Source organism: Eptatretus burgeri, chromosome 6 (genome assembly GCF_056783735.1).
Source record: "Eptatretus burgeri isolate ZD-2024b chromosome 6, Ebu_testis_v1, whole genome shotgun sequence".
NCBI lineage: Eukaryota > Metazoa > Chordata > Myxini > Myxiniformes > Myxinidae > Eptatretus > Eptatretus burgeri.
The window spans coordinates 52,334,166-52,358,407 of NC_140966.1; the positions used below are offsets into that span (position 1 = coordinate 52,334,166).

Consider the following 24,242-nt stretch of genomic DNA (forward strand, 5'->3'; position numbering starts at 1 on the left):
TCCGGAGATGAACATTGCTCGGACACATCTGGAAACAAACTCCCTTCCGGACACGTCCGGAGACAAATTCCTGTTTAGACATAAACACCGTCTGGATGCATCTGGAGACAAACTCCCGTCCAGACATAAACATTGACTGGACACATTCCGAGACAAACACCACCCAGATGTGTCCAGAACCAAGCTGTCCGGAGACAAATCCCTATCCAGACATAAACACCACCTGGACACATTCGGAGACAAACCCCCGTCCGGACATAAACACCACCCAAATACGTCCAGAGACAAACTCCCATCTGCACATGTCTGGAGATAAATACCACCAGACACATCCGGCGACAAACCCCGCCCAGACATGTCTGGAGATAAATACCACCAGACATGTCCGAAGACAAACCCCGCCCAGACACGTCTGGAGACAAACACCACTCGGCCATAACCACGTCCAGACACCATCCAGAAGGGAGGTAGAGGGATGAGAAACGATAACGTTTTATTTTTTTATATAAAGTTTGATGAGACATAACAACCATCTGGATATGTCGAGAGAGAGAGAGAGAGAGAGAGAGAGAGAGAGAGAGAGAGAGAGAGAGAGAGAGAGAGAGAGAGAGAGAGAGAGAGAGAGAGAGAGAGAGATAGAGATAGAGATATATGCACTGTATTGGGAGGGGGTAGAGCAAGGATGGAACAACGAGAGTGGTGGAGTCGGGTTGTTAGCAACAAGAATATGTTATGCTTTATGAACAACACAGATACACACACACTGACATTTATTAATATAGATAAAGCAAATGTGTGAACACTCTTGTCCAATCGGAAAGGTCCTTCCAGTGAGCCAATGGACGTGGCGGATGCTGCGGGGTCCTCTTGAAAAGGAAGCTTATCATCATGGCAAGTTGCATCTCGTGAACCTTTCTTTACAAGTCTGGTCTCATTCATATGCACGGGTCACTCAACACCTCAATATTTGGTGGTGACTTTTGTTCAACATCGCCAAAACTATTGAGCGAGGCGGATTTCATTTATATAGCTGAATGGCCACGGTGACAACAAACGAGTTTTTTTCCCCTGTTTGTCATTGTCGACACCATGAGAGCAGCAGCAGCTCAACGCCAATAGATTATTTTTCTTCACCAGCCGCTGGATAAATGACGAAGATGTACTCATCAAGCAGACTACATTTACATGTCATTGCGTTTTAAATGTGAGAGATTTCTTTATTCTGATTTAAACACCATCATCATAACTAGCGCACTGAAAGGAATCATCAATACATGACCCATGAATCCTTGATGGCTCCTATGTTATTGTACCTCAATGTGCAGTTCCAGGTCAATTTTGGCACCAAATTTGTTTCCTTATTTGATGATATTTTGCAGCCTCATCGATGGATAATAAATCTACACCTCAAGTTTCAATTCTAACAAAAAGACCATTTACGTTTCCACTGCTGCAGATTTGCTGTGATACTCAGTCTCAGCTGAAAAGCAGCAAAAAGGGCAATAAATGAGAAGGGGATGAGAGAAGTCAGAAAAACACATTATTTGATTTGCTCTGTAGTAGTTCCTTAGCATGCACTATATGCATGGCATCCATACAACAACCTGAAGATCCCCATTTTTAATCTTTTCTAATGATGATTGATGTGGCAGTAAAAAGAAACACCTGTACGGTCTCACTTCAATAGGAATGTTGCTGGGGTTTTTCTTCACTCAAAATGGTGGTCAAATGAACTTTATTGCCCGTGAAAGGTAGATCACGATGTTCAGTATATTTGACAAACCTTGCGTGCAACATACAACATTGATTCCATCAACCGCACTACGGAATTAATGACCCAGATGGCAAAATGGGGAGCTGCACAAGGTTGATTTCAGCTTTCCGTTATGAAAATTGAATTCTATACGACTGGGGAATGCACACCTCGTCAGCCACGGCGTAATAACCGGTGTGATTCGTCAAAGCAGTCAATGCAGAAAGTTGAAAATGGATGTGAAAATCGAATGCTGTTATTGTGACGTGTATAAAGGCAAATGCGTGTGAAGTCTGGGCATCACGAGAACCTGTTTAACATGCATTCTCAATTTGGTTCGTCAGTGAGAGTTTCCTGGTGGAACGTGTTCAAATAACTGAACTTTCACCTGGTGTACAGGAAACACAGCATGGCAATTCATGAAGTTGGCCTTATTGTTAACATCTTTTTCAACATGTGACCTGTATGCAGTTTTCTCAGGATATGTAGGCCTCGGGTTCTTTTCTCAGGTTCTCAGGTCCTCAGGTTCAGGCAAAACAAAGTTCATTTAAGCCCAAAACCTTGAAACAAAAACAACGTTTCGAGAAACCTAAACAAAAACTTTGCCATGTTTTGAACATTCATATTATAATATAAAGCTCTTTCTTACCACTGATTTACTGATTGATATTAAAGATTGGTGCCTTCTGGTGATGTAGAAAGCTGAAATTTTGCGTGTCAGTACACTGGGGGAAAAAAATCACAAAATTGTCAGACAACATCCATAAATGAAAAGAAAAAAACACATGACAAAAATAAATGAAAATAAATATATGAAAGATCAAATGCAGGTGAGCGACCCGAGACAATGGGGAAACACGGTCCGCTTACACAATGTGTATGTCAATGAACTTAATTTAATTTGGTAACATTAGTCCACTTAATGAGATCGCTGTATTAATTTCATCACATTGTGACGATTTCAATGCAACCAGTTGAACCCCATGCGATGAGTGATAATGAGCTAACAGTCAATCTGAGGAATACTGAGTGACATCACTGAAGGGAATTGGGTTCAATTTCTGATGAAACTTGATCTGACAACAAACCGCCATCATGGTGGAGGTATGGCAACGCATCATATTATACACATTGCAGCGTTCTTCGGGTGAAAATGTTAAGCCAGCTTTGTTGTCTGCTCATATTTACTTGTGAGTGTTAAAGATCCCATGGTCCCTCAGAAAAGAGATGGCCCATTTAATTCCCATGCACTGTCTTGCCTAAATTCCAAATTCCTGTTTTAAATTTCCAGAGTTCTTGCCCAGGAAATTGTTTTTGGCAGCACCCATACACTGGAATATTCCAGACTGGTACTTGTCATGCAGATCGGATGAGGTAGGAATAAACGGTTTATCGAATTGTCGAGGCTCATCGAGATGCAAAAACGACATAACATTGAAGGATTTCAATCGACACAGCTGGAAGAGCAGAAGGGAACAATCAGCCACAAGAACATGACCGGTATGAAAAGGCAACGTATGACAGGTGAAAGCATGGGACTACAAAAAAAAAATCATGAATGATGATATGAGATGACAGTGTGCTGCCACTTTGAAGCAGTAAAGGGAGGAACGTGATTAGATGTGACACAGAGAAGTGACACAACAGACAGAAAAAAAAGAGAGACAAAGAAATTCATGTGTGAAAGAAACTTTTACTTGAAAGAGTTTATCACAAAAGGAGGATTCCTGGGTGAACACATTTGCATCTGGTCATGCTGGGGAGGGCCGAGCAGCAGGGAGACTGGATGAAAGATGGTAGAAGAGTGTAAGATTTTTATGTACGAAGTGATTTTTATATACGAAGTGTAAGGTCATGGATGAGTGAGGTGGCAGAGGATTGAAGGCAAATTCACAAACATTTGGAGCATTGGGAAAAATACACAGATGCAACACGGGGGTGAATGAACACGAAGGAAGTCAGGTGGAGAGAGAAGAGGGAAAGAAACATGGCAACCTGAAATTGGATGGGGTTTGGTGGGGGGAGGCTTTTATAAAGATGGAAAAGATCACCGATAGGGGTAAAGATGACCTGGGAGGAAGAGTGGAATGGAACACACTGAGGAAGGAGCTTTCACAAGTAGTAGAAAATATAAAGGAGTGGAGGTGTGCAATGAGTTTGAATTTTCAGTTTCACAAGGAGATGGTTTCTAAATGAACCGGGAGGGAATGGGGAGAGATAAAAGCACAGAGGGAGAAATAATGCACAGCAGGCCCTGTGTTCTGCTTTATTGTGGGAGATGCAAATGATAATGTAATCCGAGCGAGTAGACTGTGAAGGAGAGCACCAACAATCCTATAGTGAGAAAAAGGGTCCACATTACAATATATTGTTGTGGTTATGGAAAACGGACCCCCAGGGGAGTTGCATCCAACACATAGGAGACCCTGAGTTACACATTTCATTAGTATGTGTGCATAGAGAGGTCCCTTCCCTTCGTATGGGAGACAGGGAATATGCCTTGTGTGGGTTTAGCTAGGCTCATTCCCTTTGTGTGATTTCCCCAACTTCCATCTAACTTTCCCACTTTCTGACTTCCCATCCATCCTTCAAGTCCACCCAACCACCCATCCATCCATCTCCAATCCCTCACCCTTTTGCTTCCATGCTGCTATGCCGCAAGCCTCTCCTAAACCTTTCACCCCCTTGGATCCCGTATGGGCTAAAAGAATCCTGCATCGTTCAACACACATTCAATCCTCAAATTAATTTATTCCCTTCCTTCCTTCCCTAAACTTTCCCCATTCAAAATGCAACAAAGCATTTCTCCCATAACAAAGTCGATCACAGCGCTAAAGTGGAGAGTTTCATGGCGGGTTATCCACAGAGGATCCTTCCAGAAGGGTATCCACTACTCAGTTCCAAAGGACCCTTCTGTAAGGCACTCAGACTTAACGAACACGAGAGCCAATTGGGAGAGAACATGAGCGGGTATGGGGCGGCCTCAAGTGTACCTTTGCCATGGCTTACAACAGGCTCGAGTAAAAAAACAAGATTAGGGAGCGATTTGAGGAGCCATCTGTGCCAAGGGGAGTCTGCTCGATCTGTTACCTGCATAAGCTGTTGTCTTCCATGTAATGGGCTCACTGCTAAGCCAAGAGCAGCCTGTACGAGTTGTTGCCTGAACGAGAACACTGACCAAGGGCGCCGGGGGAAGATAGCAGCATTCAATCCGAAAGCACAGCCCCTCTAACCTGTTTATATGTGACATTCCTGACACGCTGACACCCTTATATTCCCTACCCTCCCCTTCCTTCCCGACCCTCCACTTTGGGATTGAAGCAAGCCTGTCTGCATGGGGTGAGCCATGGGTCGAACCAACACCCCATTCTCTTTCTATCTGCTTACTCTTCCGATCTACTCTCTCCGAGATGATGGCACACCTGACTTATGTATTGCAGCATAAATAAGATTGTGTAAGAGGCTTATGTGCTCAGGGTAATGACTTTTCTCTGAGGTCTTTGCCTTGTGAATCCATCCATCCATTGAGACCATACTCTGTACAGAGCGTTAGTGCTTCTGAAGCAGTCACCTTGTGAATATCTGCTTGTAATACATGCTTGTAAAATGTACTTTTGATTATTGTGTTTGTAAATAAGTGCTTTATTTGGTAAACTGTGTTTCAAACCTGCCAGGTTGTCCTTTCCATTTTTGGTTTGACATCGTGTGTACATAATAAATACACGGGACATTATATCCCAGTGATTCGCTCCAGTAGAACAGCCAAAGTCCCCCTAATGGTTTCGCTCCACCATACGCAATGAGTTGACAGATGTGACATTAAGAGTATGGTCCCCAGTTGAGATAACTAGGTTACGAGTAGGTAACTCGACACTAGGTGTGAGGACCCTGCTTGAGCAATTTGTCTCAACCGGCATTCATGGTTGCCCAGCAACCCGTCGGGCTGCAGTGTTATCCGTGGCTTGTCGGTTTCAGGTTCAAAGGTCAGGGAAACTGGTCCAAGAGACCCTCATGGAATCCCTCCACCCCCCCCCCCTCCTGCACCCTCTCCTCCCATCGACCCCGGAAACCGTAGCAATATTGCACCGATGATTACTGCACCTGCAAAGCAAACTAAGGAGTGAACAAGAAAAAAGGTAAACAGAGATTGCAGACCCTCGCCAGGACTTGTTTTGTGTATGTTTGTGTAGTTATTTTGTGTAGTGGATTTTGTGTGGTGTTTATGTACTGGTGTGTTGTGTAATTAACAACGGACAAAACTGGAACTGTCACTTTATTACTGCTGGCAGTGATGACTGGGTACCAAGACATCCCACTTTGATGCAACCCCTCTTTGATCGGACACTTGACCCTGACCCATGACGTTTATTATCATTCAGTTAAATTTAAAATGGGATTAAAATAAATTTAATTCAAATCAAATGGAAGACTAAATGGGAACAGTCCTGCATTGGAGTCATCACAAGGAACTCGAACAAGCAAAAAGGAAAGATGGGGTCATCAGGAGGAACCAAGACAGGATTCGTGTTTCAGCTGCAACTCCTCTACCCTCAAACCCATCCAGGTCCAGCAAAGTGAGTCTTATGCAAAATAAATAAATAAATATATATATATATATATATATATATATATATATATATATCTATATATATATATATATATATATATATATATATATATATATATATATATATATATATATATATATATATATATATATATATATATATATATATATATATATATATATATATATATATATATATATATATATATATATATATATATATATATATATATATATATATATATATATATATATATAATATAACCAGGTATAGTGGCGTGCGCCTGTAATCCGGCTATCGGAGGCTTGGGTTGGAGGATCGCTTGAGGACGAGAGCTCTGTGCTGGGCCGCGCTATGAGAAGGTGTAGGGCAGCCTGGAATCATGGCGAAACCCAATCCTTATCCCTGTGTTGTAAGAGGCGACCAGGGTTACGTCAGGAAGGGCATCCGGTGCAAAACCTGTGCCAAATCAGTATGTGGATCATAATGGATGATCTGCTGTGGCGACCCCAAATGGGAGCAGCCGAAAGAAGAAGAAGATATATATATATATATATATATATATATATATATATATATATATATATATATATATATATATACACACACACATTTGTATTGTTGTGGCCACGGATACCGAGTCACCAGCTTGTCACTCGGGGGGATTAATCCCCGGTTGTCCTCGGAAGAGCCGGACCTGGGGCCACCGCTCACAATGAATGTTGTGGTGTGATGTGTTGTTTGAGAACCACAAACGCCACCCAGTTAACCATGAGTTCCAGTGTCCACCGTCTAATTATTCCATTTAACTAGAGGTCACGTGGCTATCTGAGCGGGGAGCGCACCCTCGGCAAAGCACCAATATTATCTGATTAGATTTTTTTATAAGGGCGGCCGAGCGTTTTCACCGCTGGTGCGTGCCGACTATTTTTGGTCAAATCTGTGGTAATTACCTCCCAGTCTATCGAGGTTCGGACAATGCTAGACCAATGGAAGGAAAGGACAAACATGGACAGGTTGGAAGTCGACAAATGATTTATTAATAATAAAATAAATAAATAAAAAGAACATTTTATTTTCTGAGGTAAATAAATTAATGAATTCCAAAGGAATCAAAATGAATTGTTAATAAGGCAAAATCAATCAAAATGACAGGAAAAAGACAGAGAGCAGATGCTTATTACTGTCAACAGGAGTTGAATGACTTTCAACTAAACACAGACAAGGGTACCCAGCAGATCATTCAGGGGTGGGGGGGGGGGGATAAGAGTCGTCTCGCTCACCAGAGAGAAGTCGTCCGTGAAGTGAAGACGTCCTGAAATGTGTGCGTGAGTGTCTTGTCCGTCACCAGCACCAAGCCTTGCCGTGCACCCGCTCGCCAACAGCCTTGGACGCCAGTCGACGTCTTGGGGGGGAGGAGGGGGGCACCGAGATCGTCTATCACGGGTTTAGACCCTGGTGCTGAGACACAAGCAGCTCCTCACACTTCACGAAACTGGTGACATCCAGTGACCCACACGGTCCGTTGGTGACTGACCAGTGCCTCACTCGTTGTTACCGACCCGTGCCTCACTTGTTGGCGCTGCTCATACCCACACGCTCACCACACGCTCGCTTGCTCAAGCACTGGGAAGGATGAATTGTCTCATTGTTGGCGCTGGTCAGACACCCACACGCTCACTCGCATGCTTCCTCACTTCCTCTCTGGATCACTTCTTCCCGAGCGTGCTTCAACTCTCGCTTTCTTTCTCGCGCACTTCCGCGCTTCTTGTTCGCTCGTGCTTGCTCGCTCGCTTTCTTTCTCTCCTCGTGCTTACACACTCGCTTCTTCCCTCGCTTGCTGACACACTCACTTCTTTCTCTCCTTCTTTGAACGGACCTCTCCAATTCTTTTTAAATCTGCGGCCCGTCTTGACGGGCACAGAGTCCCCCTAAGCTCACCCCTCCACTTGCGCACCGTTACCATGACAACCCATGGCGAGAAAAAAGGTGGGCGTCGGCGCTCGTGAAAAATGTGTGTAAACGTGTCTGTCGTAAAGAAAAAAAACTTCCCATAAGAGAGGGGATCTATTCTAAACCCTTCTTAACACATCACATTTAAAATCCCATTAGACATGGGGATGGGGCTAATCTGAACATGCATTTAAGGAAATAACTGTCTGAGTACCTGGATGTGTGGATGCATTCATCAGACCGGATTCTGAAATCTGCAACAATATATATATATATATATATATATATATATATATATATATATATATATATATATATATATATATATATATATATTTCTTCTTCTTCTTCTTTCGGCTCGCTCCCGTTGGGGGTCGCCACAGCGGATCAACTGTCTCCATTTCGATATATATATATATATATATATATATATATATATATATATATATATATATATATATATATATATATATATATTGTTACGGCTGTAAAAATTCGCAGAACACCATAAAGGTTCGTAGTTCAGTTAGATCGATAAGTCTGTGTTCAGTTCGATTTCCCGACCGTTGTTTAATGGGAATTTTCGTGTCACAGGGCTGTGATCCTTTGAGATAGCCGTTTGTCTTTACTATCGTTATTTTGGACCAACCACAACCACACCTTCCTCACAACAACCACAACCACACCTGCCTCTCAACCACCACGCCGTCCTCACCACTCCGCCAGCAACCGTCAACATCTCCACGAACACAAAAGGGGAACAAAAACAACTCCCGCCCCTATTTCTCTGGTAAACAAGAATGACGGTTGGAAACAACTCCCGCCCCGATTTCTCTGGTAAACAAGATTAACGGTTGGAAACAACTCCCATCCCGATTTCTCTGGAAAACAAGAATGACGGTTGGGAAACAACAACTGATCCAGCTGATCTCTGTTGGAATGTCCCCCCACCCCGCGCCGCGAAGGGAGGGGTGGGGCGCCGGGGAAATAAAAGGGCGCACGGAGGCACCGCTGAAGAGATCAGGGGCGGTCGGCGGTTCGTGGTCTTCTGCCCATCTGGGTCTTGAAGAAGCGGTCCGTAGAGCGACCCGCTCGTTGGAGCTTGCAGTTGGTGGAGAGTCCCGGCGTCACGGAGGAGACATGGACTGGGGGCGCCGCTCTGCCAGCTGTGTCGCGCGGACCTGCGCGTTCGTACAAGGAGCGCCGGAGAGAGCTCGCCGGCCCCGTGGAGGGCCCGAGTCAGCCGCGGCTATCCGAGCTACCGTGGGGCGACGACGTCACGACCCGCCCATCAGTGACTACGGGGGTGCAGGTAACCTGCAACGGTCTCGTGGGGACTCGTTCGGTCTGCCAAGTTCCATGCCATAAAGGCCCACGGGCTCAGTCTTACCCCCCTGTCTATGGGGGTGGTCTTTTTCTTGGGGTTTTGCTTTTGAACGCATGTTGTGGCGCCGTGTCTTGCGAAATAAAACTGTATAAGTGGCTGTGCATAAATTGCTTATAGTCGGTTGTAGTGCTTTCGCTTAATTGAATGCATACGTGCATGACTGCATACGTGTGCTGTGTATTGAAATAAATGTGCTTGTGTGGATGTTACCCATTCGTCGTGTATTTTTCCCCCATTGGAACGCCATATTGCATCTCGGAATAAATAGTTGGGTTTTAAATACCCGTTAAATAGAATCGGATCTGGCGAGGTCGGGCGATAATACCCGCTCGGTTATCACTGCAGAACGGAATGGACAACTTGAGCGGTTCGTGTCCAAGCCGACCTGCGTCGAGGTACGATCTCCCGGTTGGCTACCCGCGCGGGTACTTAGGTATATCGATATTCGGCGATTGACCCTATTTTGCGCAGGTAGAAAATTGGCTAGGCCGTGGTGGGGTTGAAGACCCACCCGTGACAGGGTTCCGGCGTTGTTCCGGAAGGTCACTACTGAATTGTCCGTCCGGTGGGTGAGCGGCTACTATTAGTGAAAAGCGGTTGTTCGCACGCCGGCGGGTGCGAATTCATAACAATATATATATATATATATATATATATATATATATATATATATATATATATATATATATATATATATATATATATATATATATATATATTGTTGCGGTATTCGCGCCCGCCGGCGTGCGGACGGCCACGTAACTCGAATCGCGGCACGTCGCCCACCGGACGGACAATCCAGTCGTGACCCTCTCGGACTAACGCCGGGAACCAGTCACGGGTGGACCTTTCGGTCTCACCGCGATCGAGCCAATCAGCCCCCGCGTGGGATAGGGTTGCTCGCCAAATTCGACCTACCTAAGTACCCACGCGGAGGGTAGACCGGGCGATCGCACCTCGCCGCAGGTCGACTTCGGACACGGGCCACTTAAGCGACCCGTTCCGTACTATCAGAATAACCGAGCGGTGTTATCGTCGACCTCGACGGTTCGATTAATTATCGGGCGTATTCAGCCCACCACCAACCCTTTACGTGAAGCAAGATGAGGATTCAATGGAGGAAAAGACGAAGCGAAGCGGGAAACAGTTCAATAATAAAGCACATTTATTCGCGATGAACGGAAAGCGCACATATACTATTCCACCAAATGCGCACAGAAAAGACACAATGTAATTTACACAAAAAGCAAATGTAAAAGCGAAGACACAATGCAGAGCTAATACCGACTACCGAGCACACGGCAACAATTATACAATTTTACTTCACAGACGGCGCCGACAACACATACCCAAAACCAAGGAAAAGAAATACCCTCAAGGATGAGGCGGGCCTGAGGCCGAGACCAGGTCGCGCCTACCCGTCTGGTGATGAGACGCGGAGCGGCGATGGCCCCTCAACTCCGCGGGCCTCGCGGACAGTGTCTGGTAGGGGGTGGGAAAGGGGCCCCCTTGGTCGCACTATCTCAGCGCGGGGGGAAACAGGAGGGGGTTGCTGATGCTCGGGGTATAGAGGATTTTTATTATCCCGCGACGAGCGTCTCCACCTCGGCCAGGTCGCGCTGTCGGCCTCCCTGGGGTTCAGCTCCCTGCACGACGCGAGCACCCCCTCGTCTGGTGTCGCCGCCTTTCCACAGCTCCGTCCCCTCCGTTCCGACTCCAACGCACACGACGAGCAGCTCCACCGCCCGCGAAGTCTTGACTCTCTGTTTCCGACTCTCCTACTCTCCGCCTCTCCGCCTCTGGACTCTCCGACTCCTTTCCGCCTCTCCACTTCTGGACTCCCCGACTCTCCGCCTCTCGACTGACGAACACGGTCCTTTTATCCCCCCGTAGCTTCGCCTTTGACCCCCTCCCTTTGACCTTTCACCTCGCTCCCCATTGGCCCGAGCAAAAGTGGGCGTGGAGGATTTTGATCCATAAATTTGCATATATCGATCGCCCTGGGGGCGGGCCAGTCGCCCCTCGCTCACCGATTGGACGGCAAAAAGTGGGCGTGTGTCGTTTTTGATCCGTTTTTGAAGCACAAAATCCGTGATTTTGTACACGCTGTTCGGCGCGCGCCCTGCACGAGTCCAACACCGGTACCCACAGGCGGCGCAAGAACGGTGGCGATGCGACGGTTGCGAAGTGTGACGTGAAGGTCGTGGCGGTTGTGGTGAAGCGGCGTTGTGGTTGGTGGTTGATGTTGTGGTTGTGGTGGTAATCATGGCGGTTGGTCCAAAATAAAGATAGCAAAAGAAAAACGGCTATCCTGAAGAGTCGCAGCACGCATAAATGACATGTATTCCCACTAGACAACGGGTTTGGGCCTAACTACACATATACTTGCCGAGATACCTCACCTAAGGGACCTGAATGGTGGTTTGCGAATTTGGTAACCACAACACTACCCCCTCCCCTTTTTACAGACTCGTCCCGAGTCGTCAAATTTTCGTGTGCCATCATGTGTAGTTTTCCCCTAGTACATTTTACCTACGGATCCCTGAGTGCGACATTCATGGTATTCGTGTCCCCAAAATAAATAACCTGAGGGCTGCGTAACTATCTAAACAAACTCACTCACACGGACGACTTAAATAAAATTGCCGGCGCGAAGACAGACATGCCGGGGGGCGCACTCATATGTACAGTACATCTTAACCTTAACTTACAAATTTTACACTAAACCATGGCCCAGGATCATTGAACTCTGCAAAAAGAAAGCAGTTAGCAGGGAGCCAGGCTGCCCACATGCAGTCTCTCGCTCAAACAATGCAGGTGACAGGGAACGTGGCTGGCTGCTCACACGCAGTCCAAGGCCTTCCCTTTTGAACTGAACGCAGTGAACCACAACGGTGCATGGGCTGCACAAACGCAGTCTCCGTGCCAGCTCAAGTGGCACACGCAATGAACACAACGAATGGATGCATGGACACAAACACGGTGCACGGGCCGCCACTGCAGGCCCGTGTTGTAGCTGCCAACAGGGCAGTTCTCGCAGCTTGCAAACTGTTGCCTTGCGGATCCTGGCGCACATGGAAATGAACAGGGGGGGGGGGGCAAAGCAAAAATTGAACGGGGCTGGTGAACATGGGCAGTGGGCATGGCAAAGGCAGAGGCAGCAGGCAAACACAGCCCGCAGAAGAAGGCCGCTGCAGGCAAACACAGCCGGCAGATGAACTGGCCGGCACAGGCCTTGAAGAAAAACAGCCAGCAGATGAACTGGCCGGCACAGGCCTTGCAGCACAGCAGCTGCAGACGATCCAGCCGGCACAGGCCTTGCAGCACAGCAGCTGCAGATGAAGTTGGCCGGCCTCTGCCTTGAAGCAAAACACGGCCAGCCGATGAAGTTGGCCAGCCTTTGCCGTTCAGTGGAGGTTGGTGGAGGGAGTGCGGTGGTGCTGGCCACTTGGAAGGCGGGCTCGGACCTACCTACCTGTCTCCCTCCCACCTATCGCCTTTGCCTGTCACTGTACATACCCACTCCCTTAATTTGTCAAACCCCAATTTAGCCCCCTTAATTTTTTTGTTGTTTTTATTTTTACTTCCCCACTATAAATCGTCCCCTAACCCCCTTTATCGTCCTTGTTCGGCTAACCTATTCTGTCACCTAGCCTACTCCCAACCCCTACGTTCCCTTCCCGGAGGGGAACAAGGGAGAGCTAACGTCCTGTGTCGAGGCCCAACGAAGCCTCAGAATGGCCTCTCCAGAGTTCGGCGATCTTAACACCAAGTGGGTCCAGCGGCCCACAACGCCAGCGAGGGGATGGATGGTGCGGAGGGGTACACTTCCTAATCTACCCTAACCATTTAACTGTTAAACTACCCCGGGGCTTTCAACAAGCGCCTCTCGCTTAAACTATTGGTTCTAACAACCCAGATTCCCGTCGCCTGTGTTGGTGTCCTCACAATTTCGGGCCTCGCCCCCCAATTTTCTCTCCGTGCCCTCACACGGTCTCCTGGCTGGGACACGTGGCTCCCTTTGGCAGGCACGACCCTCTGCCGATTCTCCCGCTATGGCACCCCCGGGCACTACACTGCCTCCGAGCCTACCAGCTCCCTAACACCGGGGAGTGCCCCCCATGGCACCTCCCCTGAAACGCACACGTGGCAGGCCGGCCTCCCGGGCCCCTTTCCGCGGGTCACCCGTGCCCACAACACTGCCCACGCGGCTAATGGCGCCCCGGGCCCCCGCACCAAGCAGGCGCACCCGTGCCCACTACTCTATCCCGGCCCCCATGGGCCCATGGCCTACCGCGGCCGACTAGCCTGGTGCCCGGGGTACCCACTCAGCGATACTCACCTTTCGCAGCCACGCTCCCAAGCCCGTCAACAGGGCTCCTGCACCCCTCCAAATGGGTCTCGAGCCTACTTTCCCACCAACAACAAAACGACCTCCATTTTTCAATTTGACTAACCCAGCTCACTCACTCTACACTGACCCCGGGGTCCCTTGGGCGGGAGTCACTCCTCCCCCCAATCACTCATCGCACCATGCATTCCCCATTCACTCCACTCACACAGACCCGCTGGCCTCACTCACTCAACAAGTACTCACCTCATGCTTCCACTTCACTCACCAACGACTCTTCAACACACACACACCACTGAACTCTGCCACCCTTCTATCTGCATCCCCTAACTAACTCGTGCTCCCACGTCGTCCCTTAAACTAGTAGCACGTTCCTTTTAACCTACGTAGCTAAGCTACGTCCCCACTACACATTCATAAGTCTGTCCATGTCTCCAAATAATCCCATTTTCCCATCCTAAATCTGGCTACAATCCCTCTAACTAATCCATTCCACGGACTCCATGAGGACTTACCCCTGCCCCATGAAGTCGGTCTAACTAAGCTAACCCTTCCCCCTAACTAGTTTCCATCCTGTGCCCAGGGTCAAGGGGGTCTTTCACCCCTTGCCCAGGAATCCTTTGCACCCGAAAGTGAGGCTTGCTTTTTTTTTTTTTTCCATGCGCAGCACCTGCGCGGCAACTCAGAGCTCGCGCACTTTGCACCTGGCCGTGACGTCATGCAGCTGCACGTGTTCCTCGTCCCTCCTTGGACGGTACCATCCGGCAGAGATACCCCTCCTGCCGGATTCCAACCCCACGTGCAGCCATGACGTCACCGTGCGCATAAAAAAAACACAAGCCACACGTCTCGAGGGGTTCCCCACGCGAACACATGTGCTCTGCCCGTTGGAGCTTAACACACACGATCGCGTGGAGAACCCGTCCGGTCCAAATCCGTTTACCTGCCTAAACTTTGTCCGTCCGCGGGATCGGCAAATCCACCGCGTGCGTTTCCGGACCGGGACTTCACTCTCGCAAGCGAGCACGTGGTGGTCTCGTGCGTTGCACAGCACGAACCGTGTGCTCACTGCTGGGTGAACCCGGCACGGTCCCCGAAACAACTACAGCCGCTACTCGGCTTTCTCTCTTCTGTCGCCTTCGTCGTCGCCATTCAACCCACGCACACCTGCGTGTTACGACGCACACAGTCCACTCCATCACATTCACACCGGGAGACGCGGCTGCGTGCTCCCGCATGCCAACCGACATCTCCCTCACATACCGCTCTCTCACACACACGGTCTCCCTTGCATAACCCATACCACTCACACGTGGTGCTCCATTCACTCGTGCCTCACTCACACACGCGGGGGCACTCAACCGCGGTGCCTCATCCACACTCCGTGCCTCATCCACACACGCGGGGGAACTCACCCGCGGTGCCTCACTCATACAGGCCGTTTCACTCACACCCACGGCCTCTTCCACACACGGTGCCTCATCCACACACGGCGTGCTGGGAAGCACGTACTCTGGCACCATCGCCACCACACCACTCACACACGGGGTCGCTTCCACACACGGGGACGCACTCACACCTTGCACCACACACACAGGGACAACCACACTGGGGATTTGTGTCCCCACAAGGGTCTCCGGGGCCTCTACACCCCCCAAGCTCTCCAAGCACCCGTCCACAGCACTCCTCCCCTCAACCTCGCAAAGCACGACCGAACTCACCTGGTCGTGACTCTCCTCAAGGGGGCATACTCCCTCCCCTCGTTCCTGGAGGAGGCCATCCAGGTGCTCGCACTGGGTCCCTGCACGGTCCGCGAGCTCACCCCCATTATCCTCCACTACCTCCGTGTGTGTGTGTGCGTCACTTACCCCGTCCTCACCGTGCAGTCTCTCCTCTATCGTTCCCTTCCCGGCTACCGTCACTGCCAACTCTTCACCCTTTACCTCCCTTGTCTCAACTATTATTATTTCCTTTGTCGTCGCCTCGTGTCTCGTCTCACACGTTTTGGTCTCCCCATTTAATTTTTCCCTCTTGGTCACCGTCGATTCCTCTGTCACGACCCTCGTCCAACACGCCCCCCGAATTATTTTTTCACCCGCCTCCACCGCGGGCCTGTCAGCCGTTGCACCCCCTTCCAGCTCGTTTGCTCCCACACGTGGAGTCGCCATTCCCAGCTCCCTGGTCACGGCCTTCATGCCCGCCCGCAGGCATCGGCCCATGTTCTGCGTCTCACCCCGCAGCTCTTTCATCTCTTCCCTCACTTGCTGTGTACTCGCATCCATCGTCGCTTTCACTTCATTTGTATTTGTATCCATATTTTTGTTCATTTGTTGTGTATTCGCATCCATCTTTTGTGTATTCGCATCCATCGTCGTTTTCACTTCATTCATTTGCTTGTTCATGTCTTTCATTTCGTTTTTCATATTCGCATCCATTTTTTCGATCATTTTCGCATTCATCTTTTCGTTCATTGCCGCCAGCATGGCGCATAGCTGGGCCATGTTGGATGCACTCAGCTGAGCCGTTTCGGCAAGGGTTGGGGAAGGGTTTTGGTGGAGGGGGGGGGGGAGGTGTCATACACTGCGGCCGCTGCCGCACCCATTTCGGGCTCTCGGTTCAGTTGGGCGAGTCCGTGTTCCTGCACAATCAACATTTCCTGCTCGGGGATTCCATCCTGGACCATGGATTCTACACATTCTACATCCATTTCTAATACCCCCGGCTCCCGCTCGCCTTGATACGCCATCTTGCTTCTCGAAAAGCGTTAATTTGAATCGCTCGTAATTTGGAGGGAATCGGGGGTCGCTTCTCTCACCCCTGGACCGATTCCCGTGAATTTAGCCGGAGACAGGAGAGCCCGTTTTCCTGTTCTCCGATACCAGTGCCGCGAGGAGGGCGATGAATTTGTATCGCACGACCTGACACCAGTGTTGCGGTATTCGCGCCCGCCGGCGTGCGGACGGCCACGTAACTCGAATCGCGGCACGTCGCCCACCGGATGGACAATCCAGTCGTGACCCTCTCGGACTAACGCCGGGAACCAGTCACGGGTGGACCTTTCGGTCTCACCGCGATCGAGCCAATCAGCCCCCGCGTGGGATAGGGTTGCTCGCCAAATTCGACCTACCTAAGTACCCACGCGGAGGGTAGACCGGGCGATCGCACCTCGCCGCAGGTCGACTTCGGACACGGGCCACTTAAGCGACCCGTTCCGTACTATCAGAATAACCGAGCGGTGTTATCGTCGACCTCGACGGTTCGATTAATTATCGGGCGTATTCAGCCCACTACCAACCCTTTACGTGAAGCAAGATGAGGATTCAATGGAGGAAAAGACGAAGCGAAGCGGGAAACAGTTCAATAATAAAGCACATTTATTCGCGATGAACGGAAAGCGCACATATACTATTCCACCAAATGCGCACAGAAAAGACACAATGTAATTTACACAAAAAGCAAATGTAAAAGCGAAGACACAATGCAGAGCTAATACCGACTACCGAGCACACGGCAACACTTATACAATTTTACTTCACAGACGGCGCCGACAACACATACCCAAAACCAAGGAAAAGAAATACCCTCAAGGATGAGGCGGGCCTGAGGCCGAGACCGGGTCGCGCCTACCCGTCTGGTGATGAGACGCGGAGCGGCGATGGCGCCTCAACTCCGCGGGCCTCGCGGACAGTGTCTGGTGGGGGGTGGGAAAGGGGCCCCCTTGGTCGCACTATCTCAGCGCGGGGGGAAACAGGAGGGGGTTGCTGATGCTCGGGGTATGGAGGATTTTTATTATCCCGCGACGAGCGTCTCCACCTCGGCCAGGTCGCGCTGTCGGCCTCCCTGGGGTTCAGCTCCCTGCACGACGCGAGCACCCCCTCGTCTGGTGTCGCCGCCTTTCCACAGCTCCGTCCCCTCCGTTCCGACTCCAACGCACACGACGAGCAGCTCCACCGCCCGCGAAGTCTTGACTCTCTGTTTCCGACTCTCCTACTCTCCGCCTCTCCGCCTCTGGACTCTCCGACTCCTTTCCGCCTCTCCACTTCTGGACTCCCCGACTCTCCGCCTCTCGACTGACGAACACGGTCCTTTTATCCCCCCGTAGCTTCGCCTTTGACCCCCTCCCTTTGACCTTTCACCTCGCTCCCCATTGGCCCGAGCAAAAGTGGGCGTGAAGGCTTTTTGATCCATAAATTTGCATATATCGATCGCCCTGGGGGCGGGGCCAATTCGCCCCTCGCTCACCGATTGGACGGCAAAAAGTGGGCGTGTGTCGTTTTTGATCCGTTTTTGAAGCACAAAATCCGTGATTTTGTACACGCTGTTCGGCGCGCGCCCTGCACGAGTCCAACACCGGTACCCACAGGCGGCGCAAGAACGGTGGCGATGCGACGGTTGCGAAGTGTGACGTGAAGGTCGTGGCGGTTGTGGTGAAGCGGCGTTGTGGTTGGTGGTTGATGTTGTGGTTGTGGTGGTAATCATGGCGGTTGGTCCAAAATAAAGATAGCAAAAGAAAAACGGCTATCCTGAAGAGTCGCAGCACGCATAAATGACATGTATTCCCACTAGACAACGGGTTTGGGCCTAACTACACATATACTTGCCGAGATACCTCACCTAAGGGACCTGAATGGTGGTTTGCGAATTTGGTAACCACAACAATATATATATATATATATATATATATATATATATATATATATATATATATAATTACACACACACACACACACACACACACGAGACGAGGCGTAAGTCGTCAACATCGGGACCGAGAAAAAAGTGACGACTTAGAAATGTGACGACTTACGCATATGCGAACATTCATGATGACTGTGGGGTGAAGGATGAAGTCGCACGTGGCCTGGACACGTATGTGTGAGAGCCGGCTATTGTACCAAAAGGAAAACACAATCCTCGGGGCATAGGTAGGGGTTCATTGGTGAGTTGGAAAGTGATCAAGCAAAGATGGAATTCATGAATCAGTTTATCAAAAGTAAAGATAATGAACAATTGTAAGACAACTCGTATACCATCGGTGATGGTATGGTGACAAATTACATGACACACAGTCATCGTGGTGATGATTACCACTCAATGGCTATGTGTAAGTGAGTGTGGTCATGTACAAAACAAGCCAATATAAAACTATGATCGGACTTCAACACTAAGCTCGATCGATCCTTTACTCCTTCGCGAATTAATCCGTTACGTTTGACTGCCTCAAACTCTTGGGCATCTGGTGCATGAGAAAGGACTCAAACCGGTCATTGTATTCCATGATGTTGTCTGGGCAATCCTCCACCGAAAGACAGTATCGGCCGAATATTTGGCCGAATCGGCCGAAACCGAATATTTGGCTGAGCCGACATTTGCCGAAACCAGATGATGAGCGCGTCATCGACATCTTCAAAGGACACACATTTCACGCGTTTCACACTTCCCACCAGCCTCGCGATCTTCTCCACTTGTCCAAATATCTTGCCCTTATTCTTCAAGATATCGTTCAATGTCTGCCGTTTGATGTCCAACTTCTCAGCTATGGCTGTTTTCTTCATCAGTGGGTTTGCCTCGCAAAACTGGATAATGTCGTATTTTTCTTGGTAGGTTTTAGTTGTAAGCTTACGCTTCGTCGCCATTGTCCTGCCTGCAGTGCGATCAACGTGTGTACGCAGTTATAAATAGCCTATCACTGGCGGTGTAAACCAATAAGCGAGCATCACGATTCCATGAAATCTGGCTTCTCACGAGGCAGCAGTTCCGTGTGACGAGTTAGGAGTGGTAATTTCCTTGAGTTTCCATTACGCGGGAACGGACAACATCTGACGACTTGGACGAAGTGACGACTTAGAGATGACGACTTACAGAGGGATGACCCTCTATTCAAAGGGATTTAACATGAGATAAATTCGGGACCTTTTGATGCTGCCGACTTAGGCGAAGTGACGAGTGACACGCTGCCGACTTACGCCTAATCTACTATATATATATATATATATATATATATATATATATATATATATATATATATATATATATATATATATATATATATATATCGATTATAATACCAAGCTTGCACACTAAAAACTCGGCTCGCCGTCACGCGATCCCTATGAAATTGTTGTGGCACTTTTCAGACATGCCGACAATGTTTGGGAAGTCTTGGCGTTCCATAGTACCACTTGCGTTTTGCACAATGCGTATTTTTGTCATTCCCCGTGTAAGGTCTGTCGTCTGCTACCAGCTATGTTGTACTGCTATCCCGTGCATGTGCACGAGTATCGCTAGTATATATGTATGTATGTATATGTATGTATGTATGTATATATATATATATATATATATATATATATATATATATACATAATGATTTAGTCTGTCCAGACGGTATACATATATATATATATATATATATATATATATATATATATATATATATATATATATATATATATATATTGTTACGGATTTCAGGATCTGATCCGATGAATGCATATCCAGGTAAGACAGTTATTTCCCTAAATGCATGTCCAGGATAGACCCATCCCCATGTCTGGTGGGATTTTAAATGTGATGTGTTGAGAAGGGTAAAGAATAGATCCCCTCTCTTATGGGAAGTTTTTTCTCTTTACGACAGACACATTTATGCATGCCATTTCTTTCACAGACACCGAGAACCACCTTTTTCCAGCGACGTTGGCACACATTTCTTTCACGGACGCCGCGATCCGCCCTTTTTCAATCGGCGTTTGACACCTGCACCCCAGGCATGGCATCGTAAGCAAGGAATAACCGCGGACTTTCAGGTTGTCACAGTAATGGTGCGCAAGTGGGGCGGGGGTGCATTTTGGGGGGAGTCTGTGCCCGCCAAGATGGGCCGCCTATATAAAAGAGGGCAAGGTCCGTTCTGAGAGGATGACAAGCGGAGTGTGGGAGTGAGCGGTGCGTGCGTGGGTCAGTTACCAACGAGGCAGTTTGTTAGTCGGTTGGCGATAGCCGGTTGTAAATGACAAGCGGAGAGTGGTGAGAGCGGCGCACGCGGGGGTCAGTCGATGAGTGAGACACGGGTCAGTCACCGACGAGTGAGGCACGGGTCAGTCACCTATGAGTGAGGCATGGGTCAGTCACCGAGTGAGGCATGGGTCAGTCACAAATGAGTGAGGCACGGGTCGGTCGACGGCGAGTCAGTTTGTCACTCAGTCAGTCAGTTGGCATCAGTTCATCCATGCCAGTCAGACGTTTTCTTCGTCCGTGCCAGTCAGACGGTTTGCTTCGTTCATGTCAGTCAGACGGTTTGCTTCGTCCGTGCCAGTCAGACGGTTGGCTGCTTTCATCGTTCCAGTCAGACGGTTGGCTGCTTTCATCGTTCGTCAGACGGTTGCCCTTGGCGTACCTGTTCCTTGGGGGTGACGTCGACTGGCGTTAAAGGTTGTTGGCAAGTGGGTGCACGTCAAGGCTGGGTGCTGCCTAGCTCACACATTTCAGGACGTTTTCATTTGACGGACGACTTCTCTTTGGTGAGCGAGACAATTCTTAACCCCCCCCCCCTCCCCGAGTGTTCTGCTGGGTACCCTTGTCTGTGTTTGGTTGTGAAGTAAGTCAACCCCCGATAAGCATCTGCTCTCTGTCTCTTTTCTATCATTTTGATTCATTTTGCCTGATTAATTATTTATTTGCCTGCGAATATTTTGATTGCTTCGAATTCACTTATTTACCTCATGGAAATAAAAAGTTCTTTTTATTTATTAATTTTCTTAATAAATTATTTGTTGACATTCCAACTTGGCCGTGCTTGGCCTTTCCTTCCATTGATCCAGCATTGTCCGAATCTGGATAGACTGGGAGGTAATTACCACAGACTTGACCAATAATAGTTGGCACGCACCAGCGGTTAAAACACTCGGCCACCCTAATTAAGATCTAATCAAGACAAGATTGCTGCTTTGCCGAGGGCGCACTCCCCGTTCAGGTAACCACATGACCTCAAGTTAAACGGCATAATTAGACGGTAGACACTGAAACTTGTGGTTAACTGGGTAGCGATCGTGATTCTAAATCAACCCACCGTACCACAACATTAATTGTGAGCGGTGGCCCCAGGTCCGGCTCTTCCGAGGACAACCAGTGATTAAACCCCCTGAGTAACAAACTGGTGTCTTGGTACCTGTGGCCGTAATTTGAAATATATATATATATATATATATATATATATATATATATATATATATATATATATATACAGTGCTCCCTCACCTATCGCGGTAAATGCGTTCCAGACCCACCCGCGATAGGTGAAAATCCGCGAAGTCCAAACCACATATTATTTTAATTATTTAAATCTATTAAAACACATTTTAAACGTATTTTAAACCATTATACAGCATCCACACACTCTTGTTAACCTTCCCCACACACATTTAATCAATTATTAAAAAAAAAAATGAAAACCTTTTCATCGGAAATGCGACTTCATTGGACTGCAAAGCTTAAGACCAAAAATAATTTTTAAAATACTATATTGTACTATAAAATGTAAAAAAAAAAACGTATTATGGGTACTGACCTATGAAGATATGACGATGATGATGATAGCTGTGCAGTACTGATGACGATGAAGATGACGATGATGAGATGAATGTAGTACTGCACAGCCAAGAAGAGCATTAAATCTCTTCTACTGGAGGCATCTCTTCATCTTTGAAAACCCGCGATGTAGTGAAGCCGCGAAAAGTGAAACACGATATAGCGAGGGAGCACTGTATATATTGTTACGAATTTGGAATTCGATTGCACACAACATACAGGTTCCTTTAGTCAGCTATGTCGATAAGTGCTTGTTCCCTAGATAGCTCACCTTTCATTGTTTAAATGTTCAGAAATCGATTAGATGCGCTGCGGATCGATTTAATAGTTTGGGAACGAACAATGGAGACATCCCTCCCCCTCTTCTGCGAAGAGGAAGAACCACCCTGCCGTCCCGTGATTCATGATGTCAACAACTCCCTCCCACCCATGGTTGAGCGGGGGGGATGGATCACGAGGGCATGAGTCACGCCGGGCGTGGGGGAGGGGGGCAGAGAAGATAAGGACGAGATCCTTTCTTTGTTCTTGAGTAGTAAGCTTTTTGCTTCGGCAGAGAGTAGTCGCTCAGCCGACCTTCGGGTCCTGCTTGGCTTGGGTTAGGGTTGAGGCCTTCGGAAGCTTTTTGCTTCGGCTGGCTCGGTGAGCTTCGGCTGGCTCGGTGAGCTTCGGCTGCGGCCTGGCTCGGGAGGAGGCTTTTTGCTTTGGTGGTTCAGTGAGCTTCAGCTTCTGCTTGGCTCGGGAGAGCTTTTTGCTTCGAGCTGCTTTGTTTTGGAAGGAAGTTGAGCCAGTTGCTCGGCTCGAGCTGTGAATGGTGGCTTCTTCTTTTCTTCTTCTTCTTCTTCTTCTTCTTCTTCTTCTTCTTCTTCTTCTTCTTCTTCTTATTCTTATTCTTCTTCTTCTTGTTTTGTGGAGCTCTTTGTTCTCCATTGTGGTTCCCGGCTTGGTGCGACTCATCGACCTCTTCTTGGAGGTGGTTCCTCGGGGAAGCGACGCATCGACGGGAAGGATCGGCGCCTCATTTCACCAGCACGTGTTGAGAGGCGCGGGAGGATTCGCGGGAGCTCGGGAAGGATCGCAGCTCACGGCGATTGGATCCAGCTCGCTCTCGCTGGAGCCCGGGTCCGAACAACTTGAAGACCACACGAGGTGGAGAGGTTCGAGATAGGTTCTGGGTTTCAGCTCACCTGTCCTCTGAGTCTGGAGCCCGTTATTAAAGGCCTCTGCCACCATTTCTTGGGTGTGTGTGTGCGTACGTGTGTCCGTGGACCCGTCTTATAAGTAGGAAATTGTTAAGTGCTTTGTGTGCCGTAAATGTTTGCATTGCATTTCGTATAGATGGTCGTCGTTCTTTTGTCTTGCTTTTGTTGCTTGTATAATTTCATACGTGTTTTGCCTTGTTTAATTGTATACGTGCTTTATTATAATAAATGTCCTTGTGTGAATGTAAACCTGTTCATTGCGTCCTCTTCGCTTGATTGAGCTGCCATCTTGCACTCGGAATATCGTTGGTTTTTAAATAGCCGGTAAAGTGATTGGGTCCAACGGGACTGCACGATAATACCCCGCTCAGTTATCCCAAAAGGAAGCAAGCTACTTAAACGGCTCGTTTCCAAGCGGTCGCGTTGAGGTACAATCTCTCGGTAACCT

The 24,242-nt window shown here is 48.4% G+C and overlaps 1 long non-coding RNA gene across 1 annotated transcript in view; it reads right to left on the reverse strand.

The window, feature by feature from the left end:
• Window positions 1-1,756: 1,756 nt before the first annotated feature.
• The window catches only part of LOC147024779 (uncharacterized), a 35,374-nt gene continuing 12,888 nt past the window's right edge, over window positions 1,757-24,242 (reverse strand). Inside the window, exons 2-3 of the long non-coding RNA XR_015058837.1 lie at window positions 2,403-2,478; window positions 1,757-2,313 (exon numbers count right to left, since the gene is read on the reverse strand). This is a non-coding gene — a long non-coding RNA (uncharacterized LOC147024779). The remainder of the gene's footprint in view (window positions 2,314-2,402; window positions 2,479-24,242) is intronic.